The following is an 18,027-nucleotide window of genomic DNA, read 5'->3' as shown; positions in this document are numbered from 1 at the left end:
CACTAATAGCTTCATCCGAAAAAGATCGCTTTATTGCTGAGGTATTGTTCAATATTTCTGAGATGATACAAAGTTCAACTAGATAGATTGAGATGAGCAAGTCCAATCTGGGCCTCTTCCTCCCAAGAAAGTACATTGAAAAAAGCACGTTCACATCTTGCATCTAATTGAGCAAATTAGGGGCAATTATCGCGCTTCAAACCATGATTGATGCATTTGCAAGTGATTGGATCATAAATTAAGTTGCCATTGCGCTAAAGTGGGCAGCAGGGATTTCCTTAACTTGTCGAATTTTTCCGCAGTTTTTCGCAGGTTTCGATAAAACTCTCGAAACTTAAGTGCGTTGCCAATGACGATTGAGCGATGTTAGTCTGATCAAATATCGTAGTCGGCTACTCATTTGCTTTGCAGGGTGGACCTCAACGAATGTTTCAAAATTCACTGTATTTTATGTGATTTTTTATTTGATCAATTGAGGAATCCGGATTTCCTATTTCTTAACCTGTAGTTCCTAGAGATCGTCAGCTGGAATCGTTTGAAGTCATCGGCAATTTTTTGACGCTCTCTGACGCAAATTTAGATTCATAAACCTGCTAAAAACTTTTAGATAAGACAAATTTGAAGAAACGCAATATATTTGTCACATTAATTAAGGACCGAGTATAAACACACTAATCTTCAATTTAATAAAACAAAAACAAAGTGGAAACGGTATCGCAGTTAGCATGAATCATCTTAATCGCAATCTAAGTGCGCTATTGGTGCCGCAATTCGGCTTGCGAAAAACTCACTTAGCATGATTTATAGCTGACATTTGTACAGATTTCATAGTCATACAAGCATTTAGATCGATTTTAGCATGTAGAAATCTATTTACACCTTCAACTCTAACTGAATGCACTCTCCACATCATAGTCTAGCGGCAATCGCGACCCAACTTCCAACAGATTTATCGAGCGTTACAGCCGAAGACGAGCGGCCAATAATTTCCCAGCTCGGGAAAGGATAATGCCCATTATCTAAGAGCGAAATATTAAAATTATAGGCCGTCGATAATTTATGAACACTTGCACTTTTCTGAATCGATAATTGCCAGTTGGCGAACCCGCAGATCTGTCCAGTGCCGCCGGCTAAACGAATGGTCAACCAACCTGACACCTGTATGGAAATCTAGATAGCTTATGTTAATTGTTCTAAGTACTGTTGTGGGGAATAAACGCCCCTTTTCTACAGGGTGTCCACAAAAACAATATTTCGGATACTGAAAGCGGGTGGCAAGAAACATGATATATTCCCATAACAGGTTTTTTGCAGACCCTTCATACCCACCAAGATTATATACTCACATAGTTAAAAATATGAGCATCAATGTCAATTAAACAGCAAAATTACTCCCAAAGAAACTGTTTTACAGGCCCTTTTGTTGCAAGGAAGGAAGTTTCAAAAATTCCTTTCAGTGCATTTTCAGCGTATCCTCAAAAGTTGCCACATTTTCTCACGTGTTACGACACATTATCTTTCCTTCTACCTACAGCTTCTTTGGAACCACAATGGCAGGTTTGAATACTCGAGGGGTGAGATTTTGGTACCATCTGCTTGTATGCGCGTGCTATTTGGCCCTGTGAACATTTCTTTGCTGGCAACAGCTGTTTTATTTCTCCAATTGTGATTTATTGATGAATACATATGGTCGATTCTGGCCACTTTGACGGTGTGAAAACTTGTAGATGTCACGACTTTGCAAAAATGTTTTTTGGAAAATTCTGTGCTCTTGAAAAAACCAATTTATTTCCCGAAACAGAACAGCAATCATTTTAAATGTTCAAAATGTGAACCATTTACGGCTAGACAATATCCAAGGCGAGCATAACTCTAATAATTCTTGCAAGTTTTACGAAACGCACTTATGTCTTCTCTGCTTCAACTCCCACAGATTATTTGGCCTGTCAACAAAAACGTTCGATTTGAAGTAACCTCGCAAAAATCAATCTATCGGAGTTAAATCTGGCAAACTGGTAGGTCATTCAATTGGTACTTGCGCTCCTATGCCCTGACTGGTAACGGTTTGGATGAATTGGATCAATTTACCATTAAAAATGAAAATGTAGGTACTGGACTCGCTGCACATATAAACAGTTTCAGGCAAACTGATCACGATCCCATCGATTTCCCGGTGTCATTTCCTCGACGATAATTCACAGAAAATAGTTGAATTTCTGGTACCGCCCACCCGTCCACTTTTGAATGAAAAGGCAGGGAAAGTCGCTGTGCGTATAAATCACTGGTGAGATGAAGGTGGGCAGACTTAATACCCCGTTTATCGAAGGTAAATAATCCGTAAATTAGGAAACATGCAACTAGCGCTCTTGCGGTACCTACGCGCTGGTACTTTAGACAAAAATCGGCTACTTTCTCTCCCATCGCGGTTTTCTTCGCGTTCGGGTGCTTGGTGACGATAAATGGCCCCACTGTTGCATAATGGGGGCAAATTTATGGGCTCTAATAGACAAACGGGCATTTTTTCTGCTAATTCCACGCAACAGGAATTCGTTGGCGCATTCACCAGATGCCTAGCAGTTATCCATGGCTGCTGACATTGGAAATCTGGCCTTTGCAGGAAATGACTGCAAACCCATTATTTGTTGCCTAATGCGCTTTCTTACCTGCTTATTGATTATCAACAGTGCAACAGTTGGTTATGCAGGCAGGATTGCAGCGGTAGCCTTGAACTTTACGGGGTTTTGCACCCCAGCAGGAAACCGGCGTCATTTAAGTGTCGCGAAAGTCGAAATGCTTTAGGTGGTAGTGAAAGGAAAGCCCGATTCAATCAAAAAAACAGCGGGGTTTTACCGATCGATTGATATTTCCTAGTCCTCGGGGTGATGCAGGCAAAGGCTTGTCGATTATTACTCGATTACATTTTACTTTCAAAGCTTCATCTTAATTGGGCTGTTTACTACTAGGAAAAATCACTCTATCCACCATGGATTCGCATTGTAACAACTTGAGTGTTTTCCAGGAAAAGTTGGCCCAATTCCAAGGACGCGGGGATTTTGAACAAACAGTTGCAAACGCTTATTGAGGTTGCGGCACAATTAACAAAAAAAACTACTAGATCGATCCTGGATCGATTAGTTCAACAAATAGCGAAAAGACGATAAAACAATAGTTGAACAATGAAAGGCTTTTGGCATCAGCAGAGCCGTCATGAGCTTTTGAAATCTGCCCTTGCCTAGTTCAAAACAATAGTTGTTTATTACTACTCAAAATCGGAAATAGCAACAAATCAAAGTAGTATTGAAGTACGAGATGCGAACAAAATCATAGACAAAATAACGATATTAAATGCTACTATAGATTAAGAAATAATAAGTCAAAACGATAAGGTGAAAATCAGCGGTTCTCTATATGACCTGCATTTAGCTCTATACATTTTATATCATCAACTTCCATTTTATTTAAAACGTGTTGAATATGGTTTTGATTCATATTAATATTGTTTCTGCACCCACTATTCTAAAGCGAAAATCATCAGCGGTTGTAAGTGGACTTTCATACACAACATTCTTTAAATTACCCCAGAGAAAGGAATCAAGAGGCGTTAAGTCGGGGCTATTAGGAGGCCATGGGATAAGACCAGCTCGTCCAATCCACATTTCAACATTTTCATTAAAAAAAACTGTCTCCAGGCGAGTGTTGTGGGGTGGATAAGATTTTTAATTTTTAATCTTCATTAACAAATGTTGCCCTTACAATAGTTCTCGGTATAAAAATGCAAATTGCTTCTTTATAATTAAAATGCATATTGACAATTGCTTTTTAGAAAGCACTCGATTTAATGGCGTTTCCTTGATTTTTGTCGACTAACCCTTTTTTAACTAGGAAATCCTGTAACTTTTAACGCCTTTTCTTTGAATATTAATAACAATGAATCACCATGTACACAAAGTTATCATTGAAAGTGTTTTGAATTAGGCATTTGACATTGTTCGGTTAGTTGGAGGCATATCTATGCACTTAAGCTGAAATAAACGCGAAATGTTAGAACAAATAACGGCCAGATAACGGGGAATTAAGTTATTCGCACAACCAACCTTTTTCCTTATCAGACAAAGAATTTGATCGGAATTGAGGAGGGGTGTTTCTCGATATTCGCGTCAAAACTCACGGAAAAAGGGATTTCTAGCACTGCAATCAATATCGTTTATGTCCCGGGAGAGAAATTTATCATTTCATAACGAAGTAAACGCATTGAAAGCAGACAGACATCCCCCTCACGTGCATTTGCATCTATTGAAAGTATTGACCCTCTACTAAGAGCAATTTCCTTTATTGCTAATGGTGAAAATGGACTGAAATCTTCATGTGTCCCGAAATCGGTTGCCGGTGTTAACATGAAAAATTCTGTAAATTTTTCGGTAGTTTTTGCTAAGAAAACTGAAACATCCGTGATCAGTTTAATTCGATTTTTTGCAAAAAAATGAGAAAAACATATTGTACAGGGGGTTTAAATAGTCTCATGTTTTCTAGCTCAGACAGAAAAATAGTATACGTTGTTATAGCCTCATATCTTCCGAGTAATTAATGTATTTAATCGTTTGTTTATCCTGAGCTATTCTAGAGATATTCATTTTTTTATAACTGGTCACATTTTCCCCATGAAATTTATCTAAACTTTTTTTCATTCCGAACCTGTGCTTCTTTGTATGTATGTAACTTCATAAAGAAACAACAGGAAAAATAATATCACTAGGCGTAAAAACAACAGAACATTATCCTTAGGAAAAGCACAGAAAGTGACAAAATAACAAATGCTATTCTCACAAATTTGTTCCAGAAAGTTTTCCTTGCAAATAAAAAAAGCTTAAGTAAATCTTGCGCGGAAACTGCGACCGGTCATACAAAAACCAATACCTTTGAAATGGCTCAGAATACAGGTGATAGACGATCCAAACTACTCAGAAGACATAAGCCCATCGTCTCCTTTTTTTCTGCCTGAGTCTGAGCCACCCTGATTGGCCACAGAAAGACCTAAACTTTGAACAAGAAACCAACACAGCACTTTAACATCCTGTCGCCCTGTACAATGTTTCCTTCATTTTTATGTGCTTATTTTATAACCATATTTTAGTTTAAACTATCGCAGACTGAGAAAATCTTGAGTGAAAAGATGGAGAATATTTTGTAATTATTTGTGTAAAACCCTGAGGACGACAGCATATTGTTCCACTACAAACTCCTCATTATTTCCTGGGAGCATCCGAACAAGGAAGAGCTTTCTATTGACGCTTCGTTGTACGCTAAAGTAGACTTTCGATACTTGACGAGTCAACGGTGCCATCTGATTACCATTCGAGCGATAAGCATCTTAAATAAGATATCCAGCAATCTCGAACGCGATATAAAGACATGTTTAAGAAGTATCTTCATCGGACATCTGATGGTGGCGATCCCACGCTTTACGGTAACAACCGCAGTGTTTTCGAGCATATGGTTGTAAATTATTAAAAAACCCCTGAATCAGGTTGGAGAGAGTTAATGAACTTCACTGGGCCCCGGCCTAGAGATAATCACTTACCGAGAAGAAGAGCGACCAGATCAATATTCCGGTAGCTCGCTAACAAGGTAGGCGTGGTTGGATATCTAATGAGCATTGTTTGTTAAATTGAGTCGAGTTCTCGTTAGTCTTCCGACTTTGGTGGTCTATCAACACCCAGAAATTCTTCTCGAGGCGCCATTAGCCCCTTGTTGAAGCCCATCGGTCGCATGACCCTGCGGAATAATTGGTTGACCCTTTAGAAGCACTTTATCATCACAAACCATCTTGGTAAGTGCACTTGTTCGCTATCGCCTCAAACCACCATCATCAGCGATGGCTGCAGTAGAACGAAGATTGATGGGGCAGAAAATGTAAGGCATTGGCTCTGGGACTAAACGCTCTGAAGGAGATGGGAAACCAGTCTTGATTGTTGACACTGTCTGGCAAACATCGGTTGCCTCCTAAACTAGCCAAGACTTTTGTCTGTTAGTCCGAGATCAAAGGTCTCGGTTCGGGCTTTATTGCATAGCGAGCAAGAATGGAGTGGGATTTTGTCAACATAACTACCAGTGTGGGTCAGCGACAAGTTGTTGGTTCCCATAATTGATTTTGAGTTTCCTCTCGGCCATTTCCCGTTTTATTTATGCAGTTGGCCGAAATCGCTTGGGGGGCCAATAATGTGTATTTGAATGGCCCACTTGACGCCAACGCGCCCAATAGACAAGAAATTTATTATTGATTAGGAAATCGATAATTTTTTCCAGGTCGGCATTTTTTATTTCAATGAATCACACTGTTAAAGTTTTCTTTTTTTCAATAGTTTCAATATAAAGTAATCTTTCGATGCAAAGTTGGGTTGGCTTTTTGCGGATTTGATGCATTCCGGAGTTTGGCATTTCTTTCCTCAGCAATCAGTGAAACCAGAATTTTTTTTGCATTCTGTAAGTGCAAAGCGTTTTATTTGCCAGTCATCATCAGGCAATTTTTTGTCAAATTTTCAAAATTGCCTTTAACCTTGCCTGATAAACTGACAGTTTTGCCCTGATAAATTGACCCTGTTGCATGTATTTTATAGGGCCAACTTTCGGTTTTCTGCCATTGGCAGGCAATTTTCACAATTTTTTCAAGTTGCATGTGGTTTTCGCAGCAAGTCGTCGTGTGACATTTATTTCCTCAAGAACTTGCAGTGTGAGAGAATCTCTTTTGTAGGGCAAGGTCTGATCTATAAGTGCAAAAGTTTCGATTTTAAATCATTTTCAGGAAATTGGGAATTTTTATTTCAAATTTTGTTTGAATCTTGCCCTTATTTATGAAGCCAGAGTTTTACAGTTATTTCTTCTTAACATTTGTATCGATTTTTTGGACATAATCTGTTATAAACAGTAAAAGTTCCTATTTTGAGTCATCTTCAGATAAATTGCAAATTTTTTTCAAATTTTGTTTGCAATTTATGCAGGTCGTAGTTTCACAGTTATTTCTACAAAAACCGGTGAAACTCGAGAGGGACTTTTGTTTGAATTTTTTTGGGCATCATATGTTTTTTATGTGGTGAAAGTTTCGATTTTGAATCTCCATTTTTTGTCAAAATTTTGTTAAATTTTAAGATAGTGTTTTGCGGTTGTTTATGCAGGCCTCAGATTGCCATTTATTTTCTCAGAAAGCAGTCAAGTTAGAGATTCATGTTTGGGGTTTATTTTGTAAGGCAAAGTGCGTTGTGGAAAAACTTGCATTTTGAGTCATCATCAGGCTACTTTCAAGGTTTTTTTAAGTTGCGATAAAAATTTGTGGATATCGATGCAGGCCTCAGTTTGGCATTTATTTTGCCAGTTTCTCGGGAAGTTGAGGAGTCACTTTAGATTTCATAGAATACAATGTTTTCTATAGGTGGAAAGCGTTTCGATTTTGAATTATCTTCAGATAATTGGCAGTAATTTGTTCTAGTTTCGCTTGCATTTTGCACGTATTTATGCAGGCCGATCTTTAGCCGAGGACTTCTTCCTCATTTTTGACCCAAACACTTTATAAATGCATATTTGTGACCTACTTACGTCGAAAGGAATCGATTGAGCTCAAAAAACACGCATGTGAAATTTTGATTTTTGGCCGAAATTTATCCAAGGGTGGGGGTCGATTTTTTGAAAAAATAAAAATTTTCTCAAAATGTCTTAAATTTTACGTCGTTTCTTCAGAAACCGGTCAAGCTAGAGAGTAATTTTTGCATACATTTTCTCATCCACAGTCTGCCTTATAAATGGCAAAAGTTTCGATTTTGAATCGTCAACAGGCAATTTTCAATATTTTTTTAACCTGAGGGTTGAATTTTACGGTTGTCTAAGCAGATTAACATTTTTTTTAATCAATGCAGGTGAATATTTACTTTTGGGTTGTTGTGTACGGCAAAGTGCGTTTGATATGTGGAAAAAGTTTCATTTTGAGTCATCATCAGGCTACTTTCCAGATTTTATAAATTTGCAACAGGAATTTTGCGGATGTTTACGAAGGCCTCAGTTCGGCATTTACTGTCTCAATATTTAGAAAATTTAGAGGGTCGGTTTAATTGAAATTTCATAGAACAAGGAGTCTTGTATAAATGAAAAAAAGTTTCGATTTAGAATCATCTTCAGTTAATTGGCGGGATGTTTTTCAAGCTTTGGTTGTATTATGCGCTTGCTTACGCAAGCGGAAGTTTCGCAGCTATTTCCTTAGAAACTAGTGAAGTTGAGAATTGACTTGTGTCTGAATTCTGTAGGGAACAGTCCGGTTTATGAGTGCCAAAAGTTTCGATTTTGAGTCACCATCAGACAATTTTTGAGGAGTTTTTGAATGTACCTTTAATTTTTGCCCATTTGCTCCACTCAGAAGCATCCTTTACGTCCAGTTTTGCAATTGCGACTTCATCAAAATTTTGCTAATCTACTACAAAAAAAAACAATTCTTTTGCGAAAATTTTATAGAATTCATTACATGACCTGCTGGCAACGCTGATTTCAACCATTCATGCGTGGTACTTTACAGCAGACTTTCATTGCTAGCATCAATCTATGGCCTTTTTCAGGCAGTTTAGCGGAAATTTCCTGCAGAGAATGCATGCAAATTAACACTTGAAAGTGATACGTCCAGGCCAGTCATAATTATGCCGCTACCTCGCCCTTTTTAATGCATTTTAGGGCCGGGCTTTCGATACTGTCAACAATTTGACGAGGCCGGAATTAGGGCCAGAATGATTAATGCGTTTGCTTGTGTTGGATGCACGGTATCACAATTCCCCATAATGGCTTTAAACGTAATTGTATGGGGGCAAAAAAGCAAAGAACATCAAAGCTCGAATGCAGCCAAACCTAAATGAACTGAGACAGTTAGATTGGGCGTCCAAAGGTATACACTGTACAACCTAATTGATATGAGCATCTTGTCTAGGAAATGCACAGTTAGTCGGTTCGAGATAGCAAATCGGTTTGCATCAGGCCAACTAAAGTCTTTCACTTACTCATAAGTATGAATGCGTGGTGCTGAATATGTTGACCCGCTTGTTAGTACCTGAAGAATGCCGGCCGGCGCCAAAAGTCGCGAGAAACAACCGGGATTGGGTTCTTAAGTGGCCGCCTTCACGACCAGAGTTGGGTTCTTGAGATTTTTTCCAGGCTCCAATGTAGGATTTCGACTTGCACAATGGACTGCGTTTTGTCGCAGACTACACTTTAGCAGCTCTTTTGAAATCGCTGGGGAAATCGAAGAATGCCGCCCTGCGCCAGTAGAAAATTGGACAATAACTCGCCTGCCAATTCGCATTTCACGCTTCGCGATCAAGTCAACGCATGAATATGATCGATTGTTTTTATGAGAGCACACAATAGGCCATACCTGCATTAATCACGTTGGCCTAGTTTTTCAACTAGAGAACAATGAAAACTCCCGAAGAAAATCGACTTTGTGCTCGCACTGAATGTGGGCTCAAGTCCAATGGAAGAATGGTGTGCATCCACTCCCAATCCTCCGGTATTACGCTACGCACTTTTTCCCCGATTTATTGCCCAATAAATCGGGAAAAAGTGCGGAGTGCGTAGTGTTACAAATTATTGTGAACTGAAGACCACACTCAAATATGCACAGCCGTCTGTTTAATCTCGCTCGAATGTTTGGAGGAAGCAAACCACTAAAAACTAATATAAAAATTGCCCAGGAAGTAATAAATTACTAATGCATTAAGTGCATTCAAGCTGATATGGACGTAAAAAGCTCTCACTGGGTCCTCGAAAACGTCCAATTTTGTTCAAGTGCGGCCAGTATGTAGCAATCCGTGCCATTTCATACTCACAAAAATCCGCCATAAGTGCAATCGAAAACCCCAAAGTTTTAACTTCCCTTTCGTATTTTGTATGGTAACTGCTCCCAATTTTCTCAAAAAGGCGACTTTATTAGAAATTGAGTGAAAGATGATGATGATAATGCAGATAGTTCAGTCTCGTCTGTTGTGCCGCCTACTGTCGACACGAGCACAATAAAACTGAGCACAATCGGAGGAAATGGTCAAAACCCACTTGAAAGGCCCTGTAAAATCCAGCTGCTTGCATTAATCAACATCTGTCTTAGCCACAATGTTTATTCTTAATAAGGGAGCTGGCAGGCCGGGGAGTGCAAATGAGCCCATTCGTCTCCATATCATTTTCGAGTCGACAGGGAAATCAAGCAGCTTCAAATCGGGTGAGTGTGCCGGACTTATAAAATTTTCCATTGTCGACAGTACATTGACGTTGAAGGAATCGGTAATGGAAATAATGCACGCAAATCGTGTGTGTGTGCGAAAAACACGCGCGTCAACGGGGTCAAAAACTGCATTAAATCCTTCTTCGGGCTCCTTTTATCTCGTCGTCTATTCTGTCCCATTAAAACCGCATAGAATTTGTTTAATGGCGCATTTACTTCATTACAAGTGGCCGCTACTTTGTATTTCTGATTTATCGACTCGATTTTATTAAGTGTCTTTATGGGTTTTACATCGTACTTTATGCCGCTGAGATGGGCTTATTTGCAACCGATTGATCACCGTAATGGAAATGGGTCAAAATCAACAGCTTCTCACTAAATTATCACTCATATTGTAATAAATAGTCAGTGATCTTTAGTTGCTCCATATACAGGGCAAGGCAGTTTACAGTAGCAGGACTCTAATAAACTAAATAAACTTAAACAGGAATCATCCAGAAAGAGGGATCAGACGTGACCTTCGCCTTTCGATTTTTTTTGTAAGTTTTCCTAAAAGAAAGGGTTTACGCCACTGCAATTGCATCTAGGATCGCACGTTGCGGAAAAAACTGCTCCAAACTATTATTCCTTATATGAAGATTATCACTTATCGATGAAAAGTTTAGAAACGTGATTTGTCGTCGACGGTAAAAGTGCTGTTGAACTTCTCCCTGTATACAAGAATGCTAACCGATCATATGGTTCCCATGTAGTTTAATCCCATTACACGACTGAATGGCTCGAATGGCTGCACTAGGAATTAGTCGTGATTTTCTTGCTTTCAGCCTTTATGCATAAAGTTGAAATATGTTCATTACAATCTCAGGATTGCTCTTTTGCTGCTCATGATCAGCGTCAAAGAAAACTTTTAAATTTGTAAATGCTTTTGCCGAAATTTCCTGCGCCCCAGACTATCCGAAAATAGAAGTTTCCCCACTAATTAGGAGTTGCCAGTGTGGCACGCGTGAAAAGAGTTACGGCACAAATTGAAAGCGCTTTTTTAATCGACTACAACTGTTCAGCCGCCCAAATAAACGACACTTTAGCATATCGAACTAATTAGGGCTTCTTGTCGGTAATTAACCGAGTGGTGTTGAAGAAATTGCCTCATTTTGCCCGTTTCTTCGCCGTTCATTGTGGCTGGTTGGCGTTTTTAGATCTTGGCAAGGCCTCAGTTGTTTGCACTGAAAATTGCAAGGCTGGCAGATCCTTGAATCGCATTCAACAACACGATATTAATTTCATAACACGTACTAATGTTCAGGGTTACATAGGAGCATTACGTGTCTGCAACTTAAGCCAGAAATTTGCTTCGTGTGGATTTCAAAACGTCGCAAAACGGAAGCTACAACCGAAATCCACTACCTTTCTAAAAACTGCGTCACTTCCAAACTAGAGCAAGTAGCCAAATAAAACTTTCTTAGTTCTTAGAGGACACTTGACGCTCAAAATGCTGAAATTTTCATGGAAATTGTGAACAAGCCTGATTTTTGCGAATCTGGGGAACTAAGGTCTCAACATGGAATTTTCACCCCAAATGTGCTACTCTCTGTAAAATTTCCTAACTTCTAAACCAGACCAGGTAGCAACTTGAAACTTTCGCACTTCTTAGAAGACGAGTGTATTTAAGGATGCGGAAGTTTTCATTTAAATCGGCACAAATCATGAGTTAAGCGTTTTTGGGTAAACTTTGATCTCAAAATCGAAACTTCAACAAATACATCAAAAATCTGCCGAATTTTCGGAGGTGTTTAGAGCAACACTTGTCCGGCGCTCCAACGCATTTTTTTGTTGAACAGCTGTTTTTCAAAAATTCATTTTGCACAAACTGGACCAGACAGAGCAGCGCTTGGCACTCCACTGGAAAGGTACAACTTTGCTCTAAATGTTCCAAACGTTAATTTTTCCGCAAAAAATCTGGCGAATATTGGCAGGTGTTTAAAGCCACATTTGTCCGGCGCTCCAACGCATTTTTTTGTCGTAAAACAGCTGTTTTTCAAAAATTCATTTTACAAAAACTGGACCAGACAGAACAGCGCTTGGCACTCCATTGGAAAGGTACAACTTTGCGCTAAATGTTCCCAAAGTTTCATTTTTCGCAAAAAATCTGGCGAATATTGGCAGGTGTTTAAAGCAACACTTGTCCGGCGCCCCAACGCATTTTTTTTGTCGTACAACAGCTGTTTTTCAAAAATTAATTTTGCAAAAACTGGACCAGATAGAACTGCGCTTGGCACTCCATTGGAAAGATACAACCTTGCTCTAAATGTTCCAAAAGTTTGATTTGTTGCAAAAAATCTGGCGAATATTCGGAGGTGTTTAAAGCTACACTTGTGGGCACTTTCAAGCATTTCCTTGTCGTAAAAACAGCTGTTTTCAAAAATTCATTTTGCAAAAACTGGACCAGACAGAACACTGCTTGGCACTCCATTGAAAAGATACAACTTTGCTCCAAATGTTTCAAAAGTTTATTTTTTCGCAAAAAATTTGGCGACTATTGGCAGGTGTTTAAAGCAACACTTGTCCGGCGCTCCAACGCATTTTTTTGTCGTAAAATAGTTGTTTTTCAAAAATTCATTTTGCAAAAACTGGGCCATACAGAACAACGCTTGACACCCCATTGAAAAAATACCACTTTGCTCTAAATGTTCTAACAGTTTAATTTTTCGCAAAAAATCTGGCGAATATTGGCAGGTGTTTAAAGTCACACTTGTCCGGCGCCCCAACACATTTTTGTACCGCAAAACAGCTGTTTTTCAAAAAAGTATTTTGCAAAAAGTGGACCAGATAAAACAGCGCTTAGTACTCCATTGGAAAGACACAACTTTGCTCTAAATGTTCCAAAAGTTTAATTTTTCGAAAAAAATCTGGCAAATATTGGCAGGTGTTTAAAGCAACACTTGTCCGGCGCTCCAACGCATTTTTTTCAGATACAAATACACTCTGCTTTAGAAATTCCTAAATTCATAAGTAGAGCACGTAGCAAAATCAAACCTCTTCAGCAGCATGGGCTGTTCTTAGACGACACATGACGCTGGAAGTGCTGAATTTTTCACCCTGATTTTTGCAATTCAAGGGAATGATAGTCTCAAAATTGAAGTCTCAACCCAAATGCGCTGCTCCCATTAAAATTTCGTAACTTGTAAACCAGAACAGGTAGCAACTTGAAACTTTCGCAGTTCTTAGAAGACACTTGTCTTCAACAATGTGAAAGTTTGCAGTAAAATAGTCACACATCTTGAGTTAAGAGTGTTTGATAAAATTTGGTTTCAAAATACACTTTTCCTTAAAAATATCTAAATTCAAAACTAGAGCAACTAGCAAAATAAAACTTTCTCATTTCTTAGACCACACTTGAGGCTGCAAATGCAGAAATTTTCATGAAAGTCGCCAAGAACCCTGATTTTTGCAAATCCGAATGATGGTCTCAAAATGGAAGTTTCAACACGACTGCGCTGGTCTTTTTAAAATTTCCTAACTTCTAAAACACACCAGGTATCAACTTGAAACTTTGGTAGTTTATAGAAGATTAAGTATTTTAAGGATTCAGAAGTTTTCAGTAAAATCGTCAACAATATTGATTTAAGCGATTTTGGGTAAACGTTGGTCTCAAAATTGAAGCTTCATAAACGTAAATACACTCTTCTCTAGAAATCCCTAAATTTACAACTAGATCAAGTGGCAAAGTGAAACTTTCTCATTAGAGACTTGACGTGACGCTGGAAATGCAGAAGTTTGCATAAAAATCGCCATAAAGTCTGATTTTTGCGGATCAAGGGAATGATGGCCTCAAAATGGAAGTTTCAATCCAAATGCGCCGCTCAAGTCAAGCGTTTTTGGTTAAACGTTGGTCTCAAAAACTTCATCATAAAAGCAAAAAATGTTCATCCAAATCACCTGAATTTTTGCGGAAACACTTCGGAAACATTGATCTCAAAATGGAGGCTTTCACCATAGTTGGCTGCTTTCACCCCTCTTATACGTCTGCTACCCGTATTTAGTTAATCAAAAGCCCCCTACATGTAAACAGTGGTCGATGGTCCATTTTTCTGAAACTTGGTCCCCCCGTTTACTTGATTACTTCCAAAAGCATATGCCTTTTCTCAGGCATCTGCACTGCACTGATCAGGGCCCTTTCTGGCTCCCTTTTGGGCTGTATCAGACATCTAAAGGGCTTAAATAACAATTCGGAGTTTTCACATTGTTCGCCGTAAAGGTAAAAGGCCCGATTGATTGACTCAAATGACCACTGAAATAGTTAAATTGAAGTGCAGGCCATTTTTCATTTACCGAACGTCGCTTCTAATTAGGCCCATTAAAATTTCTCTCAGGGCCAATAGCTCATAAATAACCAGACATGTTTATATAAAGTGCGCTTATCTCAGCTATGTGGGCGTTTGGTAAATTATTTACCGGGTACTATCTGTGAAATTCGGGTTGGGAGCATGGGTGTGATTGAATAGTACCATTTTTGTGCTGTTTGCGGAGGATTAAGCGATGATTTTTACATTTCTTGCGCGCCAAGTTTAGGCGCATTTTAATAAATGTGATAAAGGCACCAGTATGTGGTTCCGGCACTTTGGACACTGTTTAAGAGAAGCACATGGACCTAAACGATGGCCACCACGATCTCCGGATCTAACACCTCCAGGTTTATTTCATTGGGGAATATTGGGAGACAAATTATGGTCATTTTAACCCGACCAGAACTTGATCAACTTGACCATGAAGCCTTTGCAGGAATAAAACCCGTACACATCACGAATGCCTTAAAATCCGTTCGAAAAAGATGTGAAGTGCATTGAAAAGACCGAAAGAGATTTCAAACTTTGATACGACTGGTTATTTTGGTCCTTATATGGTAAATTTTCAAGTTTTTATTGCATCATTTTAAGAGGTAAAAAAATTAAAAAGTGTCGAAAATGGGACACTGTATATTTGGGGCTAAACGTTGCAAACACTCTCCCAAAGTCCAACTCTTTCGGTGCCCAACACCCACATTTATTAATTGAGTATCCCGCTACCGACTAATGTCGAAATTGGTCCAGCAGAGCCCATTAGATGGAACATTTCCAAGTTCTAAAACATTTTAATTTATCGCCGACTCTTATAAAAGCCCCCACTGCCCACGTCTCGGATTACTCCACAAGCCGTGGAAAATCAAAGGCCATATTAACTCGAACAGATAATTAAAGTTTTATATTGAGAAGATAAATCAGCCTACTCAATCTGCTCTCTTTACATCACTTTTGGGCTGCCGCACATTGTTTATGACCTGAAAGCTGGCAGGATTTCTTCAACATCTTCTAGATGGTTTGCTGCCAACCAATTTGTAAACTTCACTAAGTCAGAAGCAGTGACCAGAATACAGTAGTTTAATGATCAATCGCAGGAATCGATGCTTCTTTCTAGCAGCCATCAACAAGTTGGATGGCTATTTATAGGTTGTCATGTACGGTCGTAGCTGAAAAATGCGAAGAAATCTGAAATTGGTCCGGACAGACTGAGAGAAACTGTTATTGGCGTCAGCCGTTTGTTTTATTTCCTCTTCGGGTATAATTAATAGAGCTGGTTAAGGCCGAGGATCGTGGATGTTTTACAGCTTGTTTAAGCGTCTGGACTAATTTTTTAATTCCTCATTGGCAAGGGCCGATCAGGGTTGGTTTGAAATGACTTTCTTATAAATTTCATTGCCCCAAATTCCCCAAAACCAAAATCTGGAGGTGTTAGATCTGGTGATCGAGGTGGCCCCTTATAGGTCCACGTGTTTCTATTCAACTGTTTCTAAAGTGGGTAGTTCTGTATCACTTTAAGCCAAGAAATATAGGGTAATTTTTAAACTTCTTCTTAGGGGAGCAAAAATTTTCCAATTTTACAATGTTAAGCTTGACCTGAAAGGAGCACATGCCACCTATACTGGTTTTCATACATCCAGCACAGGGGGAGATGGTGACAGTGGTAAAGGGGAAGAAACAATATAAGCAAGATCCACCTTGGGGTTTGGTCTAGATGAGTGACAAATTGGCGCTTATTATTGTCTTTGTTCCAATACCGCCGGATGTCGATGTTGGGGCCCACGTCGTGAATAATTAGTTCGCCAAAGACGAATGCAGATTACAATGTTATTTCGGAGCGGAAATGCATGGGTTAACAATGCACAACACCCTTCGAACCCATAGAAATCGAAGGGCTAGGCCCAGCTCGATGGCGATATTTTTGCGGAAAAAAACCCGGAGTTTAGTGACCTGAACGGCGATAGGCTGGCGGCCAATAGCGGAATAGGTTTCGAGTCACGTTGCAGAAAAAATCGCCATTGTTCGACCCCGGGTCAGTTTGCCATTTTGTCACGTACGGCCATTGTTGCCTCGGCGGTTTCTTCGACAATCGGAAATATGAGCGTTTTCTGGCTTAATTGCGGAATTTGACACGCCAGACTTACTTACTTTGGTAGGATTGATACTGGCGCGAATCCATCTCTGACGCGAGCTGCGCTACTGGGACATCGGAACAAACACGCTACTGCTGAAGCGGAAGCTGACCATCCTCCTCCACTAACTGTTCATGTTTTTTTCCTGCAAGTCCATCTCAAGATGACCACCGAGCCGAGTGCACTGACTGACTGCTCGAACAATGTTTGCTCTTTCGCAACGGAGATCGAACAATGCGACTTGACATCGCCATATGCGGCATATCCAGTCCACCTTAGGACTAAACATAGGCCTTCTGGTTTTTGCCCGTTTTTCGCGAAGGTTATAAATAAGCCGCGTATGGGAAACGCTGCCTTTACTAGCTACGAGGCGACCTCAAATCGTCCATCCAACCCCTTTAAACACCAACCAACTGTTTGATGCAACAAACCCTAGCACTTGAAACCGAAACCTGAGGCCCTAGTTAAAATTGAGTTAAAAACCAAACAATCGACTATGCAAAACTTGAGGCTGAAGACATCTTTTATACTTTGTATATACTCTCCTGACTGTGTTTCAATTCCAAATCAAAACTAATTCCTGGGTTTCAGTCATTTATTGCCTTTATTTATCAATTAAAATACGTTTCGGTGTATTTTTCCACCATCATCAGTTTTTACGTGTAGCGTTATTGCTGCTTTAAGCCTTGGCATACATTTTTGTAAATGTATGTCAAGGCTTAAATGTCAAGATTTCTTGTTTTTTTTTCGAGTTTTGGTTGTTTTCAATCCCTGTTATAAAATAATGTGCAAAAACTAGATCTAAAACATTTCGAGTGCTGCGATATTTTCAATGGTTTTTAGTAGTTGCATTTTCTACTACGATTCTCAACTTCGTTGCACCAAAGCACAGTCCAATAAAAGAGCTTGAAAAATGATCGGCACAAAGAATTCGTTTTTGTCAGAAGAGTGGTTTGCGCGGCGCTTCAACCGCCTCTGAAGGTGCAAGTTTAGAAAATTGCGAGCAATCGAAGAAAATTGGTTTTGAATCGATATCCAGTGAATTAATATAGTAAAACCTTCTCTATCAAATGGAACAAAAGACAGCTTTCTAGTTAGTCTCGATTTTGATTGAGAATTTTTCAAAAATTCCTTGTTTTCCCCGATTAGAGGAGGCATTGGAAATTTGAACCCGAGAGTTGACAAAATTGCAAAAAATCGAGCAAAATTGCCTTTCAACCGATACACGGTACACTAATAGACCGAAACATTGCCTACCAAATGGTGTAAAACTTAACTTTCTGAATCTGCCCGATTTTGAGCCAGAATTTTTGGAAAA

At 39.3% G+C, this 18,027-nt stretch overlaps 1 protein-coding gene across 2 annotated transcripts in view; it reads right to left on the bottom strand.

The window, feature by feature from the left end:
- The window catches only part of LOC109544820, a 57,582-nt gene that overhangs the window by 25,021 nt on the left and 14,534 nt on the right, over positions 1-18,027 (bottom strand). The gene's annotated exons all lie outside the window — the stretch shown is intronic.

This window comes from Dendroctonus ponderosae, unplaced genomic scaffold, assembly GCF_020466585.1.
Source record: "Dendroctonus ponderosae isolate FM_Combo_2020 unplaced genomic scaffold, Dpon_F_20191213v2 Dpon_F_20191213_8, whole genome shotgun sequence".
NCBI lineage: Eukaryota > Metazoa > Arthropoda > Insecta > Coleoptera > Curculionidae > Dendroctonus > Dendroctonus ponderosae.
Note: the sequence above shows the minus strand (reverse complement) of the source record. Positions and strands in the feature narration are given on the sequence as shown.